The 20,734-nt window shown below is 40.5% G+C and overlaps 1 protein-coding gene across 1 annotated transcript in view; it reads right to left on the bottom strand.

Annotated features, from left to right (window-relative positions):
• Positions 1-20,734, bottom strand: part of LOC122444278 (fibrous sheath-interacting protein 1-like) — a 203,710-nt gene that overhangs the window by 25,740 nt on the left and 157,236 nt on the right. The window lies entirely within an intron of this gene.

Raw genomic sequence — 20,734 nt, forward strand, 5'->3', positions numbered from 1 at the left:
CAGGCCAATATCACTGATGAACACAGATGCAAAAATCCTCAACAAAAAAAATTTAGCAAACAGAATTCAGCAACACATCAAAAAGCTCATACACCATGATCAAGTTGGGCTGATTCCAGCAATGCAAGGATTCTTCAATCTATGCAACTCAATCAATGTGATACACTACATTAACAAATTGAAAGATTAAAAACTATATGATAATCTCAATAGATGCAGAAAAAGCCTTTGACAAAATTCAGTACCCATTTATGATTAAAACTCTTAAAAAAAATGGGCATAGAAGGAACCTACCTCAACATATTAAAGGTCATATATGATAAGCCTACAGCAAACATTATTCTCAATGGTGAAAAACTGAAAGCATTTCCCCTAAGATCAGAAACAAGACAAGGGTGTCCACTTTCACCACTATTATTCAACAAAGTTCTGGAAGTCCTGGCTACAGCAATTAGAGGAGAAAAAGAAATAAAAGGAATCCAGATCAGAAAATTAGAAGTAAAGCTCTCACTGTTTGCAGATGACATGATACCATACATAGAAAACCCTAAAGACAGTATCAGAAAATTTCTAGAGCTAATCAGTGAATTTAGCAAAGTTGCAGGATACAAAGTCAATAGACAGAAATCACTTGCATTTCTATATAGTAACAATGAAAAATCAGAAAAAGAAATTAAAGAATCAATCCCATTCACCATTGCAACAAAAAGAATTAAACATCTAGGAATAAATTTACCTAAGGAGACAAAAGAACTGTACACAGAAAATTATAAGACACTAGTAAAAGAAATAAAAGACAACATAAACAGATGAAGAGATATTCCATGTTCCTGGGTAGGAAGAATCAATACTGTGAAAATGACTATACTACCAAATGTAATCTACAGAGTCAATGTGATCCCTATCCAATTACCAATGACATTTTTCACAGAACTAGAACAAAAAATTTCACAATTCATATGGAAACACAAAAGACCCCAAATAGCCAAAGCAGTCTTGAGAAAGAAGAATGGAGCTGGAGGAATCAACCTTCCTGACTTCAGATTATACTACAAAGCTACAGTCATCAAGACAGTATGGTACTGGCACAAAAACAGAAATATAGACCAATGGAATGAGATAGAAAGCCCAGAAATAAACCCATGCACCTATGGGTACCTTATATTTGACAAAGGAGGCAAGAATATACCATGGGGCAAAGACAGCCTCTTCAATAGATGTGCTGGGAAAACTGGACAGCTACATGCAAAAGAATGAAATTAGAACACTTCCTAACACCATACACAAAGATAAGCTCAAAATTGATTGAAGACCTAACTGTAAGACAAGAAACTATAAAACTCTTAGAGGAAAACATAGGCAGAACACTCAATGACATAAATCAAAGGGAGATCCTCTATGACCCACCTCCTAGAGTAATGGACATAAAAACAAAAGTAAACAAATGGGACATGATTAACTTAAAAGCTTTTGCACAGCAAAGGAAACTATAAGCAAGGTGAAAAGACAACCCTCAGAATGGGATAAAATAACAGCAAGTGAAACTGACAAAGGATTAATTTCCAAAATATACAAGCAGCTCATGCAACTCAATGCCAGAAAAACAAACAACCCAATCAAAAAGTGGGGAAAAGACCTAAACAGACATTTCTGCAAAGAAGACATACAGATGGCTAACAAACACATGAAAAGATGCTTAATGTCACTCATTATTAGAGAAATGCAAATCAAAACCACAAAGAAATATCACCTCATACCAGTCAGAATGGCCATCATCAAAAAGTCTACAAACAATAAATGCTAGAGAGGGTGTGGAGAAAAAGGAATGCTCTTGCACTTTTGATGGGAATGTAAATTGATAGAGCCACCATGAAAGATGGTATGGAGATTCCTTAGAAAACTAGGAATAAAGCCACCATATAACCTAGCAATCCCACTCCTAGGCATATATCCTGAGGAAATCAAAATTGAAAAAGACACATGTATCCCATTGTTCACTGCAGCACTTTTTACAATAGCTAGAACATGGAATCAACCTAGATGTCCATTGACAGATGAATGGATAAAGAAATTGTGGTACATATACACAATGGAATATTACTCAGCCATAAAAAGGAATGCATTTGAGTCCGTTCTAATGGGGTGGATGAACCTAGAACCTATTATACAGAGTGAAGTGAGTCAGAAAGACAAATATCTTTTTCTAACACACATATAAGGAATCTAGAAAAATAGTACTGAAGAATTTATTTACAGGGCAGCAGTGAAGAAATAGACATAGAGAATAGATTTATGGACATGGGGAGAGGGGAGGAGAGGGTGAGATGTATGGAAAGAGTAACATGGAAACTTACATTACTATATGTAAAATAGATAGCCAACGGGAATTTGCTGTATGTCTCAGGAAACTCAAACAGGGGCTCTGTATCAACCGAGTAGGGTGGGATGGGGAGGGAGATGGGAGGGAGTTTCAAAAGGGAGGGAATATATGTATACCTACGGCTGCTTCATGTTGAGGTTTGACAGAAAACAGCAAAATTCTGTAAAGCAATTATCCTTTAATAAAATATTTAAAATAAAATTTAAAATATTATACAAGGAAAAAAGATAGAGCTGGTTGGAATTTCATTTTAATATTTCAAATTTTTATTTTTAAATTAATTTTATTTAAAATTTTGAATAGCACTTTTATTGTTTAAGAAAATATGGTAGCTCCTTGCCCCATTTGTCAGCACTCTTTAGTTTTGTTTTTCAGAGTCAACTCCTTTTAATTCCTTAGAAGTTTTCCCCTGCCATTGAATTTTATACTGTTTCTTAATAGTTTTCTTTCCTAATTGATCAGTTTTATGTCAATACCTCACATTTCATATCAATCATACGATGCTACTGTATTGTTACATCAATTCTATGCTGACTTCTTTTAACAGTAGCCAAAGATTTAACTTTGTTACTTCAAATATCCCTTCTCTTTCCTACCATTTTTCCAAAATAGTCAAATCACAATTTTTGGTTACCCTGGTCATCACTATTTATATTAAGACTTGTGTTTCCTTATTAATTTTCTGTTTTGATGATCTGTCCATTGGTGTGAGTGGGGTGTTAACGTCTCCTACTATTATTGTGTTACTGTCAATTTCTGCTTTTATGTCTGTTGGTGTTTGTCTTATGTCAACTAGCTTTATCTTTGGGTATCAGAAGCCTATCCAGATTTCATGGAGCCTGAAATTTATATAATCTTGTAGCAGGGGAAAGGTACTTCTTCAAGAAAAATAATACATAAGTACAAATAGAAAATAGGTATAAGAGTGTGTTTCTTTTTCTTTAGAATGTGAAAAAGATCACAGCAACTTAACGGAGGCTTGGAAAATCAAGTTCATCTCTTATGTTATCTCTTTAGATCATCATTTACTAAAAATGCTTATACAGAAATGTTTCCTGAACCCCACTCAAGGTTCATACAAGAGAGGGGCCCTGGAGCTTAAGCCTCACGGGGTCCATAGTATATCTATTCCTGAGTGCTCCAAGATAAAGCATAACACATCTGAGTCTGTATACACAGAAATCTGGAGGAGGGCATGGCTACCCACTCCAGTATTCTTGCCTGGAGAATCCCATGGACAGAGAAGCTTGGCGGGCTACAGTCTACAGGGTTGCAAAGAGCTGGACATGACTGAAGTAACTAAGCATGTGCACACACACACACAAATACACACAGAGAAATAAGCTCAACTACAATCACCCTGATCCTCTGGGGGAAGCAGTTCAACGGGAAAGAAAACATAGAAGACTAGAACTTGGGCTTTAGTCCAAGTTTTCCCACCTTGTTCATGTCACTTAAGGACTCATCGCTATGAAATAGAGAACTGAAGAACTCCGCATTAACTTCCAGCTCCAATATTGCTTTTTATGAATAACTACTCCAAAATTAAAAATAAATAAGACTGAGATGTTCAATTGTACCTCAGAATGTGACCTGGGTAGAATTTATGAAGATAAAACATCACAAAAAGAGAACTTTTATTCCTTGAATTTCTTCACAATACCAATCTTGAACTCAAAAAAAAAAGAAAAATTCTCTAGTCTCAAAACATTATATGTAAAAGTGAACCAAGTATATTAAGCCTGCAGATTAAATTAAATTCATCACAGTGTTTCTGAGTGGTAATATATCAGACACAACACAAGCCATCACAAGCCATTTCTCTCGTCTTTTGATTCTCTGCAGAGCCTTGCCCACAATCTAAGCTCAGTAAATCAGTATTGTGGGAATCAAATGAATTAAGGCTGCTGAGTGTTTTGAAATGGCTAAGTACTACATTAATGTATAAGTTATTTACAAATGCTGAATGGGACTAAACTGGGTCTTATAACAAATATCCCTAATGACCCTTGATAGTGCAGGGGCCATAACCCATATCCTTCATCCAGTTTGCTTTGAAACTCTGACCTAATGAGCTCCATTAGCTGAACGACTCACTGTGCAAGCAGAGTCAAGTAACCATCTGTTCAAGTCCTCACCTCAAAGTATTCGTCTTTCATGCCAGCTCTAATTTTCCAGTATTTCATAAACAAGTCATTTATTCATGCTATTCCTGTCCTTTATGAAATTCATCACAGAGCATTTCAGTCTTCATTTTTCCAGACCAGAGCCCAATCTATTTTCTCTCCTTCTATGAAAGCCCCTCTTTTCCCATCCTCATTTTAGTAGCCTTTTTATGGATCTTCTTTCTTGTTTTAGTCAAAACAGACACACTCCAGAGTCAATGAGTAAATGTATTCAATTTTCTCATTAGAAAAAAAAAATACTATAGACCACTTGTGGTGTTAGTTCTCACGCATCTTGCTGGTCTTGTTGGCACCCTAGGTGATGTCTTACAGAATAATAACCAGCATTCACTAAGCACCTACTTTGGGCCAATACTGCCCTATGCACCTTACATGTATCAATTCCTTAAATCTTCATAACAAACCTATGTAGATACTATTGCTATTCCCATTTTATAGATGAAGAATTAAAGCAATAAGAAATTAAGAAAACTGTCCTTGGTCATACAACTAGTAAGTGGTGGAACTTGAATCCAAGTAGTCTGGGTCCGCCTACATGTTTATCTACCAGGCTACACAGCCTCTCACTATAAATGAGTTCTCCCTCTACCATTCTCTACATGTCCTTTTTCAAACTGAGCATCATTCTTCAGTCCATTCCCTCAGATATTAAAAACTCTTCCTGTAGATTATTTCACTTAACATTGGATTTTATTACCCACACTAGCTTAGTATCTTACCCAGATTTACACAGTGTCTTCTCCTTCAGTTCATTTCAGGGAGAAAGAAAAAAAGACAACCTCAGCTCCATTCCCAGGGTGCCCACTGTTTATACTTCTCCACCCCTATAAACACCAGTTTGGTGTAGGAGCTAAATCTGATGGGGAGTGCAACTTGTAATTGCTGGAGAGGGATCACAGACTGTGGATTACCTCACCCTCATCCCTGCCTCCCATGCTATGCTCTGTATTGGGAGTTTCCCCAGCCATAAAAATCTCTACTCATTTTGCACTGGATTTATTGACAAGGCAATCAAGATTACGTCTCTGGTGCAGATAACCAGAAAGTCAAGCACTATAAACTAGCAAAGGCAATTTTGTCCTTTGATGTAAGCTTCTGTCTGATGTTGGATTTTCCCCTACAAATGTTAAGTTCCTGAAGACACACCCTATAAAGCCAATACAATCATCACAAATGAGAAAAGGGTGGAAAACCGGAATATCCTAAATGATTAACAGCAAGAGTATGGATGTAAATAGCTTTCAATGACATCAAGTTCTACTTTAAAAGAAGCAACCAGAAAATGTTTCACCTTTTGCTTAATTACCAATATATAAGTTTACAACTCTTTGTTGCAGCCATTGCTGGCAACACCTAAGTAGTGGTGTAATCAAAGGTTTTTAGCCACAAGGAACAGAAATCCTTATCTCCAAAAAACAAGGTAGGGAATGATGAACTAATCCTTTAGCTTTTGCTTGTCTGGAAAACTCTTTATTCAGGCAGTAGAGGTGAGTATTGATGAAAGATCTAAGAAGTCATCTCATGGATGGTTTGCTGAAGTCATTAACAAGCAGGAAATGAACTCTCAACAGGCTTCTTGGGGTCTCGAGCTGAGAAGCCCCCAGAAACCAAAGTCATCTGTTTCATCTTGTTCTCTTACTCAGTCCCTGTGGTCTCAACTACTTGTTCGATCAATCCTCCACTCTGCAAATCAGCTTTTTCTGTTTATTAATGGTTTCTGCTCTCTCACAACCTCAGCTTGCCCAGGTAGCATGAATTAACTCTTGCCTGTACTCAATACAACATTAAGAATCTAACACCCACCAATGACTGACAATGGTCTTTATGTCCATTAGCTCAATTTTTAAGCAAGATAACTGAGTTGGTCATTGACCAGGTGACAGACTGACCACGTCAGTTTCAAGTGCTCAACCACTCGTCCAATCACCTGTGGTGAGGGTCACATGCTATGAACTTGGCCATTCAAGTCCATGTTTTGGGGTAAGGAGTATTTCCCAAAGAGGAAGGCGTGAGCAAAGGGATCTATTGATCATTGTGCAACTTTTGAAATTGCTATTAAGTAAATAACCAATAGAAGGGACCTGACATTTAATAAAGGATTAAGAATCAAGGTGTTGCTTAACTTCACCAATCTCACTCAGTCTGAGCATTCACTGAACAGCTCACTGAGATATAAAAGCAGAAATACTTATCAGAAAACAATCACTGGGGATAGAATAGTAAGACTTATAGTTGGACTACAGAACAGCACTTGCAAGTTGACACACCACCAATCTGCTCATATAGGCTCAACAGAGTCATATCACAAGTTGCGGCTCTTTCTTAAGAGCTCTTTCTTTTTAAAGTCTAAAAAATGATGGGGGTAAGTGATTAGTATTCCATTTAATGTCTGCATCAACCAGGATGCAGTGCCAAGGATTCTTAGAAGGAATGAGCTTATTCATCCCGCTCCCCTTAGCTCCTTTCCTCTTTATCCTATTCCTCCCCCTTTCTCTCTTACACTTAGACTGCCCCAACTGCACAGCGGCAAGTCTGGCAGGTACAACACTCTTTAGGAAGTCACAAAGGTCCTGGGGGCCAGGCAAGATCTGGCATATTTTCACTCAGAATACTCAGAAGTTGTCCGGCCAGAGGAGAATCTGAACTCTAGTTAAAAGGAAAGCAAAGGTCATTGCCAGAGAAACTATGTAAAACATTAGGAATGAGAGCTGAGGCACCGTTGTAAACAGGAAAATGAGTCAGCCCCCAGGTCAGAAGCCGGAGAATCTGTGGATAGAATAACACAGTGTGTGAAACAGGTCAAGACGAGTGGCTCCAAAGTGAGTTCACGAATGTTGCAGTGGTATTGGAAGCCTGATCTGATGCAAGGCCTGCATGTCAAAGTAACTGCGTAGCAGAGGACACTGCCCTTGCCCAGGCCACCTATCTTCCCCAAATGGCTGGGCGAGGCAGGGCTTGGAAGGGTTTGCCTGATGTGTTTGCTCAATGAAAGGCTGCTGTGCCCCTGAGCACTCAGTGGTGGTTTTTCCCCAGCCTAGGTACCACAGCTGGTCTCCATGAAATCAGGCTTTCTGTTGCTAGGAGGATGAGAAGGGTGGGATGCCAGCAGAATCCCAGTGTATAAAGGAAGGGTGGGCATGGATGGGAGGAGCTAGAAGCAGGCTATGGGATTCTCCATTCCTCCAGTTTGAAAAGGGGCCAGGAAGTGAGCTTTAGTTGGGGACGTAGTCAGAAGGGTGCAGATGGGGAGCCAGATCAACTTCACAACTTTGGTTTATAAAACAATGATGGGGAAAGGGGGCTCTCATCTTTCCATTCTGGGGGAAGATTATCATTTGAGGATTGCCAGCAGTTGCTATTTTCTAGGATAGAAACAGTAGATCCACCAACTCTACAGCTGGAAAGAGCCTGGCACTCCTGCCCTACATTCTCCCAGCAAAACAAAGCTTAACCAGGATGTTGTTGGCAATGAGGTGGACAAGTCTACACACAATGCATTTTTTTCGGGTCACAGGGGGCTGGACCTCCCACCCACACCCCACTCCCTGGAGAAATAAATCCTGCATATTACTTTTAAAACAACTACGTCTCACTGCAAGGCAAGATTGCTGGTTTATTGCACAGTAACAGTTGTGAAAATCACTTGCATGGTTTTCTCTACTCTCGGTTTGAAGTTTATCTTTACTATGTAGAGATAAGTTGGGTCAGAGGAGGTCATGATGGGGTCAGAAGTCAAGAAGGCCACTAGCTATTTAAATGCTTAAATGTGGGCCAGAGTCCAGATCAAGCCTCACCCTTTTGTCAGAGGTCAGCTGGGACTTGAGTCAAGTTAGACAAATTTGGTATCATCAAAATAGATAACCAATAAGGACCTACTATATAGCACAGGGAACTCTGCTCAATACTCTGTAATAACCTAAATGGAAAAAGAATAGATGCATGTATAAGTATAACTGAATTACTTTGATGAAACCTGTACATGTGAAACCAACATTGTTAATCAACTCTACTCCAATAAAACCAAATAAAAAGCCCTCAAACCAAAAACCTAAAGAACCTCTGTAGGCCCACAGGGCTGCCTCTCTAGAACTTTAAATACTTCTCTTGACATCATCTAAACTTCCCATTAAGGAGAAAGTGATCTCAGAACTCTGTCTCTGGGATCTTCAACTTGCACACTCCAGGCTAGCCTGCAGGCAGAGGTGCTGTGGCCAGTACAGGACCATCCCCAACAAGCGCTCCCCTAAGGTCAGGGGAGTATATCCAACAGGTGTTGAGGAGGATAACTAACTACCACTCACACCCAGTCCATAAGAGCACAAAGGAGGCTATCTCTAGGGGTGCTGAAACAAAGTGGAGATACAGCATGGCCCTAAGGGTAGCACCTGGCCACCTCACACGGTCTGTCAGTGGGTTGAACAAAGCCTACAGGCTCTGACCAAGAGGACTTTTGCTTTTCAAAGAGAGCAGCCATCAATGCCATATTCATCAGCTGCTCTGAGAACAGTTCTTCTGCCTTTTGCTGTGAAGGATCTGATTATGGTAGTGTTATCTAGATAGCCCCAAGCAGAGAGAACACTCAGTTGGACCCCACTGGTCACCAAGCAGGACCCTATGCAGCCTTCCCAGAACAGCCTTCCCTCCCCCATGTCCTCTGCCTGTCTTTTGTCTGTAGAAAAACTTTAGTCAAAGATTAAGTTTAATCAGAGAAGTGAAAAAAATAAAAACGCAAAGGCAAAAGAAAACAGTCAAACAGGACCAAACAGTAATAGTTTAGCCATTTAACAAAGTCAAGGATCTTTAGTTCCTTCTCAAGGACTTCATATAATATTCTGAGTCATGTCCTTTGAGCTGTTTTGCAGGTACCGGTGCCCCCACCAGGTAGAAGAAGTGAACTGTACTTTGCCACAAGCAAAGATCTCAGACTGATTGTAATCAGAAGATTCATGATGGTGACTTCCTATTACCTCACCTCCGACCAGTCAGAAAAAGGTCCATGAGCTGATCACATACCCCACAAACCCCCTCCCTCACTCTGTCTTAGAAAACCTTTCCCTGAAAGTCTGTGGGGCGTTCAGGTCTTCTAACCACAAGTTGCCCTGGACTGTTTGCCTGGTGCCCTATAGTGAACACTGCACTTCCTTCCCCACAACCTGGTGTCAGTCAGCTGGCTTTACTGTGCCCCAGAGAGCAGACTCAAGTTTGGTTCCATAACACAACCAACACGAGTGACATCCCTCAGAGAGATGCCCCAACCCTGGGAACTGGAAAGGAAAACTATTTCCTTGAATGTACAAGAAGTTTCCTAGCAGCACAGACAAGCCCAGGGGCCAAGTTGCACTGGCATTAAAATGCTGCAGTAAGACTGTACTCAGTTCATCCGTCACTGGGAGTTGTGCAGCTGCCTGCCGCAGGGCGGAGCGGATCTAACAAGGCTTGTGCCGCCCCCACAGCTATAGATTCAGGCGTGCTACTGATTCACTGCCACACCCCTCCTGTCACCTTCAGAATATCGTGCCCCTCTAGCCTCTCACCCAGGGCTGTCCGACTGAGGCTGAGTTGTGACTCGCTAATGAGGTGGGAGATGCTCAGCTGGCCACTTCCACACTTGTGCAAATTAGTTGGCCCTTAGGGTAGATTTTAACCAAGAGCCGAGAACCAGTGAATAAAATCCTTTCCCTTCTGCCCTAATATGTAGTCCCCGTATGGATCCTCTCTGAAGACATCCCTCAAGATGAAACAATCAACTATATTTGCTGTGGCCAGTTTTACTGCCCCCACCCACTTCTGACTTTCTGGTGCTACTATAGTCAATTAGGTGCCAGCTTGTAAGTTTCAGGCTCTGCTCCTCCAGACTGAGACAGTCACAATAAGCCACAGCTTCCAAGCTGGGCAGGGCTCTGGAAGTGGCAGCTTGAGCTGCACAGGATGAGCCTGGGAGTGGGTTGGAGTTCCGCCCCAACCTCTACAAACTGCTCAGAGGCTTGCAAGGCAGAGCCGGCTGGGCACAGACATTGCAGAGCTGTGGCCAGCACTGTCAAGGTCATAAGAGGCAAAGTAATGCTTTGGGACCCTTGGGGTTTATGGCTTAAAGCTGGTTCCTACTGCTACAGCAGAGCACTGCCCGAGGGATTGGCTCAAAGGAGAAAAGCCCTTGGGAGTCCTGGGAGGACATTTACCCAGGGCGGTCAGAGATAGCAGAGCTGGAGGGAGAATATGAACTGGAGCCAAGGGGAGACAGCTGAGGTTTAAGTGTCAAGATAAACAGCAAATGACCAACACAAGCTGTAAAAGTGGCCATGGTATGGCGTTCCGTACAAAGTCACATTCACTGCCAAGACAGGGGAGGTCTGCCTTCATTCTGGGTGGGCAGAGTTCAAGACCAGGCTCGAAAGAGAGTTAAGCAGGAGCAGACCCCTCCTTGTCAGCAGTTACTGATGAATCAAAACGAAGTGCTGGGCAAGTTGTGCAAATACATGGCATTTGTCCTCTTCTTAAATGCATCTCCAGCATCCTTTCTCCATGTTGTTTTCCCACAGCTGTTGACATTCCATTTGGTATAATGCCCCAAGTTAAGTGTTCTTAGGCTGCATGCTATCTTTCTGCGGGGAAAAAAAAACAGCAACAGAAATCCCCAAGAGGAGAAAAAAACACCGTTAACAACAAGAGTAGGAGGCCTGAGGCTGCCGTTTCTGAGTTTAAACCCCAGCTATCTCATTCCCAGTTGTTCCATTTCATATTGGGCAGAGTACTCGATTTCTCAAAGCCTCACACGTCTAAACTGTAAAAGTGAAACATTAACAACTCACTGACTCCTAACAACTGCTCGTGAGGAGTACTAACAACCAATACTAGGCAATGAGAATGAGATACAGGTGTGAGGCTGCTGGCACTGCACCTGATGCAAAGTAGGAAGGACTTCAATCAATGTCGGAACACCAGAAGGAACACTAAACTTGACTTGAAAAGCCAATCAATGTCAGAACACCAGGAGGAACATTAAACTTGATTTGAAAAGCAGGGGCTAGATGACCCACTTATGAAGTTGCCTACTGAAATCTGCACATCCCAACTTCCAGTGGCCCCTACCCCTTGAGAGTCTGTCTGGAGTACCAGGAGTAGAGCTTTTCAGACTCTGTCACGGTAGTTTGCAAAGAGTGAACTGTCCTCTAATGACTTCATATGGGGCTATGGCAACCATCAGATGCCGGGAGAGGACACACGCGAGGAACAGGTTGAAAGTGAATCTCTATCACCCCTGCCAAAGCTGACACTTCAGGCAGATGCTCTAAAGTCTTCAGTACCAGAAAGCACTGCAGTAACCAAAAATGACAAGAGGGGATGGTTTCAAGACACTTTTATCAGTGCTCAAAATAATCAATGTCAGGACTCAGGATGAATTTTGTGAAGCAGAGGAACGTAGGTGAAATGGGCTTTTTCATGCAGAGGACATGTTTCCCTCTCACCAATGTCCCCTCCTTGCTCTGCTCCCTTCCCTAAGGCATCTGGAGACCCAGGGCTGTCTCCTCAACCCTCTCCCCTGAGTGCGTGCTTCTCAAAAAGTACATTCAACTCCAAACCTTTTTAAATGTCTCACTGCCCTCCCATCAAAACTTACCTGTGCTGAGATGTGTCCTCATTACTCCCCCTCAGACAAAGCAATCTAGGTCTATGGATAACCTTCGCACGGAGCAAGCTCTTCAAATAGAATGACTTAGTCCAAAGAGGCAATTCTAAGAATGGGAATCCAGGCCCCACAACCGGACAGTAGCAGATATTTGAGAGATCCCATTTTTAGCAGCCTCAAAGAAGTCACACAGTGAGGCCTAGTCTACCTATAAAGTGGTCAGTCCTATCTCATCTCATCAGATCTGATTTTCCTCTTATGTGTAAATCTAGGGCCAGAGAGTTAACTCCATGTTTAACTTGATAATCAAGGAGAGATTTTCTGGTCACAAATGGGTGACCTGTAGCTTTTCCCAGGGTTTCAACAGTGCTCCTGAGGCTTTACCCTGTCTAGACATGTATCTGAAACATCTAATTACCCCATACATTCTGCATGGTACACAAAGCCCGACATCATTACATAAACATGAAGCTCCCTATTAATATTGCTGCTCAGTGAACTGTCCTTTTACATTTGCCAATCTGAAAGTGAAATCATGCTACCACTGAGACTTAGGATAATATGCTGGGAACAATAACTGCTAAGTTTTGCTATGACCCAAATTGTGGGAGCTAAATTCTCCAGAAAGTAAACAAAAAAATTCATGTAGTAAATTGGATCCAAATTCATAAGAATCTAAATTGCTTGATGCATATTCTCTCTTAAATGATGAATTTAATTGCCCCTTCTACACAGAGCAAGAAGCCATATTAAAGGGATAACTCTTTCCACCTCTCTGGCTGTCGAGTCCTACATCAGGCAGGTAACCATTCCAGCCCTGGTCATTAGTTAGTTGCACTATGGTTGGGGTGTGGAGTTGGAGTATGGATAGAGTTTATATGAAGTCAAAGACTACCATTGGTATGTACCAAGAATGCTGACATAATTATTCCATTCCATTCTCCCAAATACCCAATGAGGGAACTAGGAAATCATTCTTCACATTGAACAGATAAGGAAATTAAGGCTCAGAGAAATTAAGTATCTTGGTCCAAGGTCCAGATGAAATAAAAAAATGAAGTCAGAATGTAAACCGAGAAATTTTCATAATCTTACTGGACTTCCCTTGTGGCTCAGCTGGTAAAGAATCCCCCTGCAACGCAGGAGACCTGGGTTCGATCCCTGGGTTGGGAAGATCCCCTGGAGAAGGGAAAGGCTACCCACTCCAGTATTCTGGCTTGGAGACTTCCATGGACTGTATAGTCCATGCAGTCGCAACGAGTCTGACATTACTGAGTGACTTTCACTTTCACTGTCTTCACAGAGATGCTCAGAAGAGTTGGTTAAGCTCCATTTTCCAGGGGAAGCACTCTGGCAGTAGTATGGTACCATGGCACGTCCCCTCCACACTCTACATCTGAAAACATTATACAACAGAACAGCCTAGGAGAGCCCCTTCCCCTTCACAAACCTGAAGCAGAAGTATGATCAAGAACCTCCTTCTGGTGTCTGACAGTTGCTCCCTTCTTCCCCCAAACCTGGAGCACCAGGTTATATCAGCACAGCACCCCCTTCATCTGCCCTTCCTGATAGATGTTAAGTTTCTCAAGACTGGGACTAGATTCTTCCCATCTCCGTGTTACCACGTCTGTGGCAGAAAACAGACACATGGCAAAGTTTTACTTGTCACATGAGACCTTCTTTGAGTGCTCCTTCACCTTCAACGGTAGCACTCACTCTAAACTAAACTCAGTGGCTTAGCCTGTCCCCCCAGGATATGGCCCAGGCCTTTCTCACCCCTGTGCCCTGTTGCCTCTGGACCCTGCTCTCTTCATTTGGCTTTGGAAGGTAAGGGTTTAAATGGATTAATGAAACTTCACTTAACTATTTGAGAAAACCAGATAACAAAGCTTTAACTCCTAAAGAATCCCCAACATTTCAGATGCCGCCAACAGCAGACAGGCAGACAAATTGGCTGAAGGGAGAAGATACTTCTGGTATTCTCTATATCACCGTCCACAGGCAATGACTCACCCCATCTATGGATGCCCCCTCAATCCCACCAACTCCATACCCACTGACCAAGGAAAAATGTTTCAGATTCACAAAAATTTCCAAGTGCAATAAAAAGCCTATATTCCAGGCCTATCACTGTGATATTCACTACATGTTTGACACAGAGGTTTAATTTGGTCTGCCATGAAAATAGAACTGAATAATAATCACAGTCTTTGATTGTGGTTAGGTTTAATTATGGAAATCTGCTCATGTATTTATATAGAAAGCCTCACATGCACAGCAGAAAGCCATTTCTTTTCATAAGTATTTATAGGAAAAGAGCCTTCTAAAAAGGTTGTTTATTAGGAAGTAAATATTTCAAATAAACAAGACAAAATAGGGTCCCCACCTTTCACAGGATATATTTTCTAATCATGTCATGTTAACATTCTCTCTTTTTAATTTCAGTGATGAGCAAGGATTAGCTACAGCCCCAACTCCAGGTGGGAGTGCTGAGTCACTTGTTTAGAATGAAATATGCAGAGTATCAAGACAAATAAGTACAATCCATGTTCAACATGGTGGTGTTGGAAACATCACCTAATTGAATGTGTTAAAATAACGTCCTGAAAAAAATAGGGAAAAAAGGAATAAAAGTTTTAAATCTTTGTATTTTCTGATTTTATGATACGGAAAATGCTGTCAAATCAGACAAAATAATGAACAGCCTTTATCTCCTTTTAATCAAATTTCTAATTAATGTTTTAACTTCAAGAATGCATGGTAAAAACACAAGTTCCCCTAAAGCAGCTAATAATAATTTTAGGATGACAGGCTAAATACAAAATGCATTTGGAAAAAAATGGAAACAGAGGGAAGTTTCACTAGAAAAATGGTATTGAAGAATTTATTTACAGGGCAGCAATGGAGAAACAGACATAGAGAATAGACTTATAGACATGAGGAGATGGGAGGAGAGAGTGAGATATATGGAAAGAGTAACATGGAAACTTACATTACCATATGTAAAATAGAGAGCCAACAGGAATTTACTATATGACTCAGGAAAATCAAACAGGGGCTCTGTATCAACCTAGAGGGGTAGGATGGGGAGGGAGATGGGAGGGAGATTCAAAAGGGAGGGGACATATGTATACCTGTGCCTGATTCATGTTGAGGTGTGACAGAAAACAACAAAATTATGTAAAGCGATTATCCTTCAATTAAAAAAATAAATTTTTTTTAAACAGGGAGGTAGATTCAAATAAGCACTTCTGTTTGTTGGATGTAAATTCCATTACTATAATTATCTCTTTTTTTAATTTTTTTTCCATTTATTTTTATTAGTTGGAGGCTAATTACTTTACAATATTGTAGTGGTTTTTGCCATACATTGACATGAATCAGCCATGGATTTACATGTGTTCCCCATCCCGATCCCCCCTCCCACCTCCCTCTTCATCCCATCCCTCTGGGTCTTCCCAGTGCACCAGCCCTGAGCACTTGTCTCATGCATCCATAATTATCATTTTTTAAAGTCCAAAATTTTTCCTACATAGACCATCCTTATAAAATGCCAAAACAATTAACTTAATAAGTCCAGTTTTTTAATTATTAAAATGCATTTTTATCTGAATTCACTAGTTAATTAAGTCAGTGACTTTTTCATGACTAACTTGTTAAAATTAATTTTGTGTTGATAAATTATAAATCTGTCAACCCAGAGTATAATTATCATGTCATAACTAACATACCATATTAAAATTAATAATATATAACTATAAAGCCAGTGGAAATGAAAATCTTTAGATGTAGTTAATTATTTTAATAAATAAATGATATTGAAGATTCATCAGGGATTTTAATGCTCTGTATCTAAACTGAAACCACTGCACATTATCAATCTAATTTATTTCAAATATACTTCATATTTAAGAGCTAGATATTAAAAGATTAGATGCCAGCTGCATCATCTCCAGCTGCATGTAATCTGGAACACTACAGTTGGTTGCCATGTATACTGTACAAAAAGTGAAAAAAAAAAAAGCAACAGCAAAGTAAACTATTGTTATTCCTAAATGATTTGAGACTCTCACATGTGCGTGCTTAGTCACCTCAGCTGTGTCTGACTCTTTGCAATCCTATGAACTATAGCCCCCAGGTTCTACTGTCTATGGAATTCTCCTGGCAAGAATATTGGAGTAGGCGGCCATTTCCTCCTCCAGGGGATCTTCCCAAGCCAGGGATCAAACTAGTGTCTCCCGCATTGCAGCCGGATTCTTTGCTGCTGAGCCACCAGAGAAGCCCCAACCTGAGACTCTCATGACCCCCAAATCTGCAAAAAACACAAATACATAAACACACATAAAACATATGAGTTCCTGGCTTTCCCCTCAGTTTAGCCACAAGCTCCACCACCCCATCTACCAGAATCTCCACCTCATGCCCTGCTGGCCCTCATCATCACTGGAGGAACTCTCCATGCTTTTCTCTGTAGCTAACCCCTTCACTTGTACAAAGAGATGACCCCCTCTTGCCTACTCAAAGTCACTGTTTTGACAATTCTCCCCATCCTCTTCTGCATCACCATGTTCCCCTCTCCCTCCTGAATTATTCCTATGAGCATACAAAAAGTCTGTTGCTCTTCACCTTAAGAAAACACCCAGGGTGGTCCTAAGATGGCGGAGGAATAGGACGGGGAGACCACTTTCTCCCCCACAAATTCATCGAAAGAACATTTGAACGCTGTGCAAATTCCACAAAACAACTTCTGAATGCTGGCAGAGGGCTTCAGGCACCCAGAAAGGCAGCCCATTGTCTTAAAAAGGAGATGGAGAAGTCTTGAGGCTACTGTAAGAATAAGACTGAAAACCAGAGGCAGGAGGCTTAAGTCCTAATCCTCAAAACACCAGAGAACTCCTGACTCCAGGGAACATTAATCGATAGGAGCTCATCAAACGCCTCCATACTTACACTGAAACCAAGCACCACCCAAAGGCCAACAAGTTCCAGAGCAAGACATACCACGCTAATTCTCCAGTAACACAGGAACATAGCCCTGAGCTTCAATATACTGGCTGCCCAAAGTCACATCAAACCAACTGACATCTCAAAACTCATTACTGGACACTTCAGTGCACTCCAGAGAGAAGAAATCCAGCTCCACCCACCAAAACACCAACACAAGTTTCTCTAACCAGGAAACCTTGACAAACAACACATCCAACCCCACCCAAAGCAAGGAACCTCCACGATAAACAGGAATCACAAACCGCTAGAATACAGAAAGGCCACCCCAAACACAAAAATATAAACAAGATGAAAACGCAGAGAAATACCCAGCAGGTAAAGGAACAGGATAAATGCCCACCAAACCAAACAAAAGAGGAAGAGATAGGGAATCTACCTGATAAAGAATCCCAAATAATGATAGTGAAAATGATCCAAAATCCTGAAAACAAAATGAGGTTACAGATAAATAGCCTGGAGACAAGGATCGAGAAGATGCAAGAAATGTTTAACAAGGACCAGAGTCAATATATAATGAATAATGCAATAAATGAGATCAAAAACAGTCCGGAGGGAACCAACAGTAGAATAACGGAAGCAAGAGATAGGATTAGTGATGTAGAAGATAGAGTGGTAGAAATAAATGAAACAGAGAGGAAAAAAGAAAAAAGGATCAAAAGAAATGAGGACAACCTCAGGGACCTCTGGAACAATGTTAAATATGCCAACATTCGAATCATAGGAGTCCCAGAAGAAGACAAAAAGAAAGGCCATGAGAAAATACTTGAGGAGATAATAGTTGAAAACTTCCCTAAAATGGGGAAGGAAATAGTCACCCAAGTCCAAGAAACCCAGGGAGTCCCAAACAGGATAAACCCAAGGCGAAACACCCCAAGACACATATTAATCAAATTAACAAAGATCAAACACAAAGAACAAATATTAAAAGCAGCAAGGGAAAAACAACAAACAACACATAAGGATTCCCATGAGGATAACAGCTGCTCTTTCAATATAAACTCTTCAGGCCAGAAAGGAATGGCAAGACAGACTTAAAGTGGTGAAAGAAAATAACCTACAGCCCAGATTACTGTACCCAGCAAGGATCTCATTCAAATATGAAGGAAAAATCAAAAGCTTTACAGACAAGCGAAAGCTGAGAGAATTCAGCACCACCAAACCAGCTCTCTAACAAATGCTAAAGGGTCTTCTCTAGACAGGAAACACAGAAAGGGTGTATAAACTCAAACCCAAAACAATAAAGTAAATGGCAATGGGATCATACTTATCAATAATTACCTTAAATGTAAATGGGTTGAATGCCCCAACCAAAAGAGAAAGACTGGCTGAAGGGATACAAAAACAAGACCCCTATATATGTTGTCTACAAGAGACCCACCTTGAAGCAAGGGACACATACAGACTGAAAGTGAAGGGCTGGAAAAAGATATTCCACTCAAATAGAGACCAAAAGAAAGCAGGAGTAGCAATACTCATATCAGATAAAATAGACTTTAAAACAAAGGCTGTGAAAAGAGACAAAGAAGGACACTACATAATGATCAGAAGATCAATCCAAGAAGAAGATATAACAATTATAAATATATATGCACCCAACATAGGAATACCGCAATAGGTAAGACAAACGCTAACAAGTATGAAAGGGGAAATTAATAATAACATAATAATAGTGGGAGACTTTAATACCCCACTCACACCTATTAATAGATCAACTAAACAGAAAATTAACAAGGAAACACAAACTTTAAATGATGCAATAGACCAGTTAGACATAATTGATACCTATAGGACATTTCACCCCAAAACAACGAATTTCACCTTTTTTTTCAACAGCACATGGAAACTTCTCCAGGATAGATCACATCCTAGGCCATAAATCTAGTCTTGGTAAATTCAAAAAAATTTAAATCATTCCAAACATCTTTTCTGACCACAATGCAGTAAGATTAGATGTCAGTTACAGAAGAAAAACTATTAAAAATTCCAACATATGGAGACTGAACAACATTCTGCTGAATAACCAACAAATCACAGAAGAAATCAAAAAAGAAATCAAAATATGCATAGAAATGAATGAAAATTAAAACACAACAACCGAAAACCTATGGAACACTGTAAAAGCAGTGCTAAGGGGAATGTTCTTAGCAATACAGGCTTACCTCAAGAAACAAGAAAAAAATCAAATAAATAACCTAATTCTACACCTAAAGCAACTAGAAAAGGAAGAAATGAAGAACCCCACGGTTAGTAGAAGGAAAGAAATCTTAAAAATTAGGGCAGAAATAAATGCAAAAAAAACAAAAGAGACCATAGCAAAAATCTTTTTTTTTTTTTAATTTTTTTTTTAGTTGGAGGCTAATTACTTCACAATCATTTCAGTGGGTTTTGTTATACATTGATATGAATCAGCCATGGATTTACATGTATTCCCAATCCCGATCCCCCCTCCCACCTCCCTCTCCACCCGATTCCTCTGGTTCTTCCCAGTGCACCAGGCCGGAGCACTTGTCTCATGCATCCCACCTGGGCTGGTGATCTGTTTCGCCATAGATAGTATAGATGCTGTTCTTTTGAAACATCCCACCCTCACCTTCTCCACAGAGTTCAAAAGTCTGTTCTGTATTTCTGTGTCTCTTTTTCTGTTTATTATAGGGTTATACGTTAACCTTGTTCTTAAATTCCATACATATGTTTAGTATGCTGTAGTCTTTATCTTTCTGCGCCTTCTTACACTGTATAACGGGCTCCAGTTTTCAATTCCATCTCATTAGAATTGATTCAAATGAATTCTTTTTAATGGCTGAGTGATATTCAAACGGTGTATATGTACCACAGCTTCTTATCCATTCATCTGCTGATGGGCATCTAGGTTGCTTCCATGTCCTGGCTATTATAAACAGTGCTGCGATGAACATTGGGGTGCACGTGTCTCTTTCAGATCTGGTTTCCTCAGTGTGTATGCCCAGAAGTGGGATTGCTGGTCATATGGCAGTTCTATTTCCAGTTTTTAAAGAAATCTCCACACTGTTTTCCATAGCGGCTGTACGAGTTGCATTCCCACCACAGTGTAAGAGGGTTCCCTTTTCTCCACACCCTCTCCAGCATTTATTGCTTGTAGACTTTTGGATAGCAGCCATCCTGACTGGCGTGTAATGATACCTCATTGTGGTTTTGATTTGCATTTCTCTGATAATGAGTGATGTTGAGCATCTTTTCATGTGTTTGTTAGCCATCTGTATGTCTTCTTTGGAGAAATGTCTGTTTAGTTCTTTGGCCCATTTTTTGATTGGTCATTTATTTTTCTGGAATTGAGCTTCAGGAGTTGCTTGTATATTTTTGAGATTAATCCTTTGTCTGTTGCTTCATTTGCTATTATTTTCTCCCAATCTGAGGGCTGTCTTTTCACCTTGCTTATAGTTTCCTTTGTTGTGCAAAAGCTTTTAAGTTTCATTAGGTCCCATTTGTTTATTTTTGCTTTTATTTCCAATATTCTGGGAGGTGGTCATAGAGGATCTTGCTGTGATTTATGTCGGA

The sequence above is a fragment of the Cervus canadensis genome, chromosome 6 (genome assembly GCF_019320065.1).
Source record: "Cervus canadensis isolate Bull #8, Minnesota chromosome 6, ASM1932006v1, whole genome shotgun sequence".
NCBI classification, from domain to species: domain Eukaryota; kingdom Metazoa; phylum Chordata; class Mammalia; order Artiodactyla; family Cervidae; genus Cervus; species Cervus canadensis.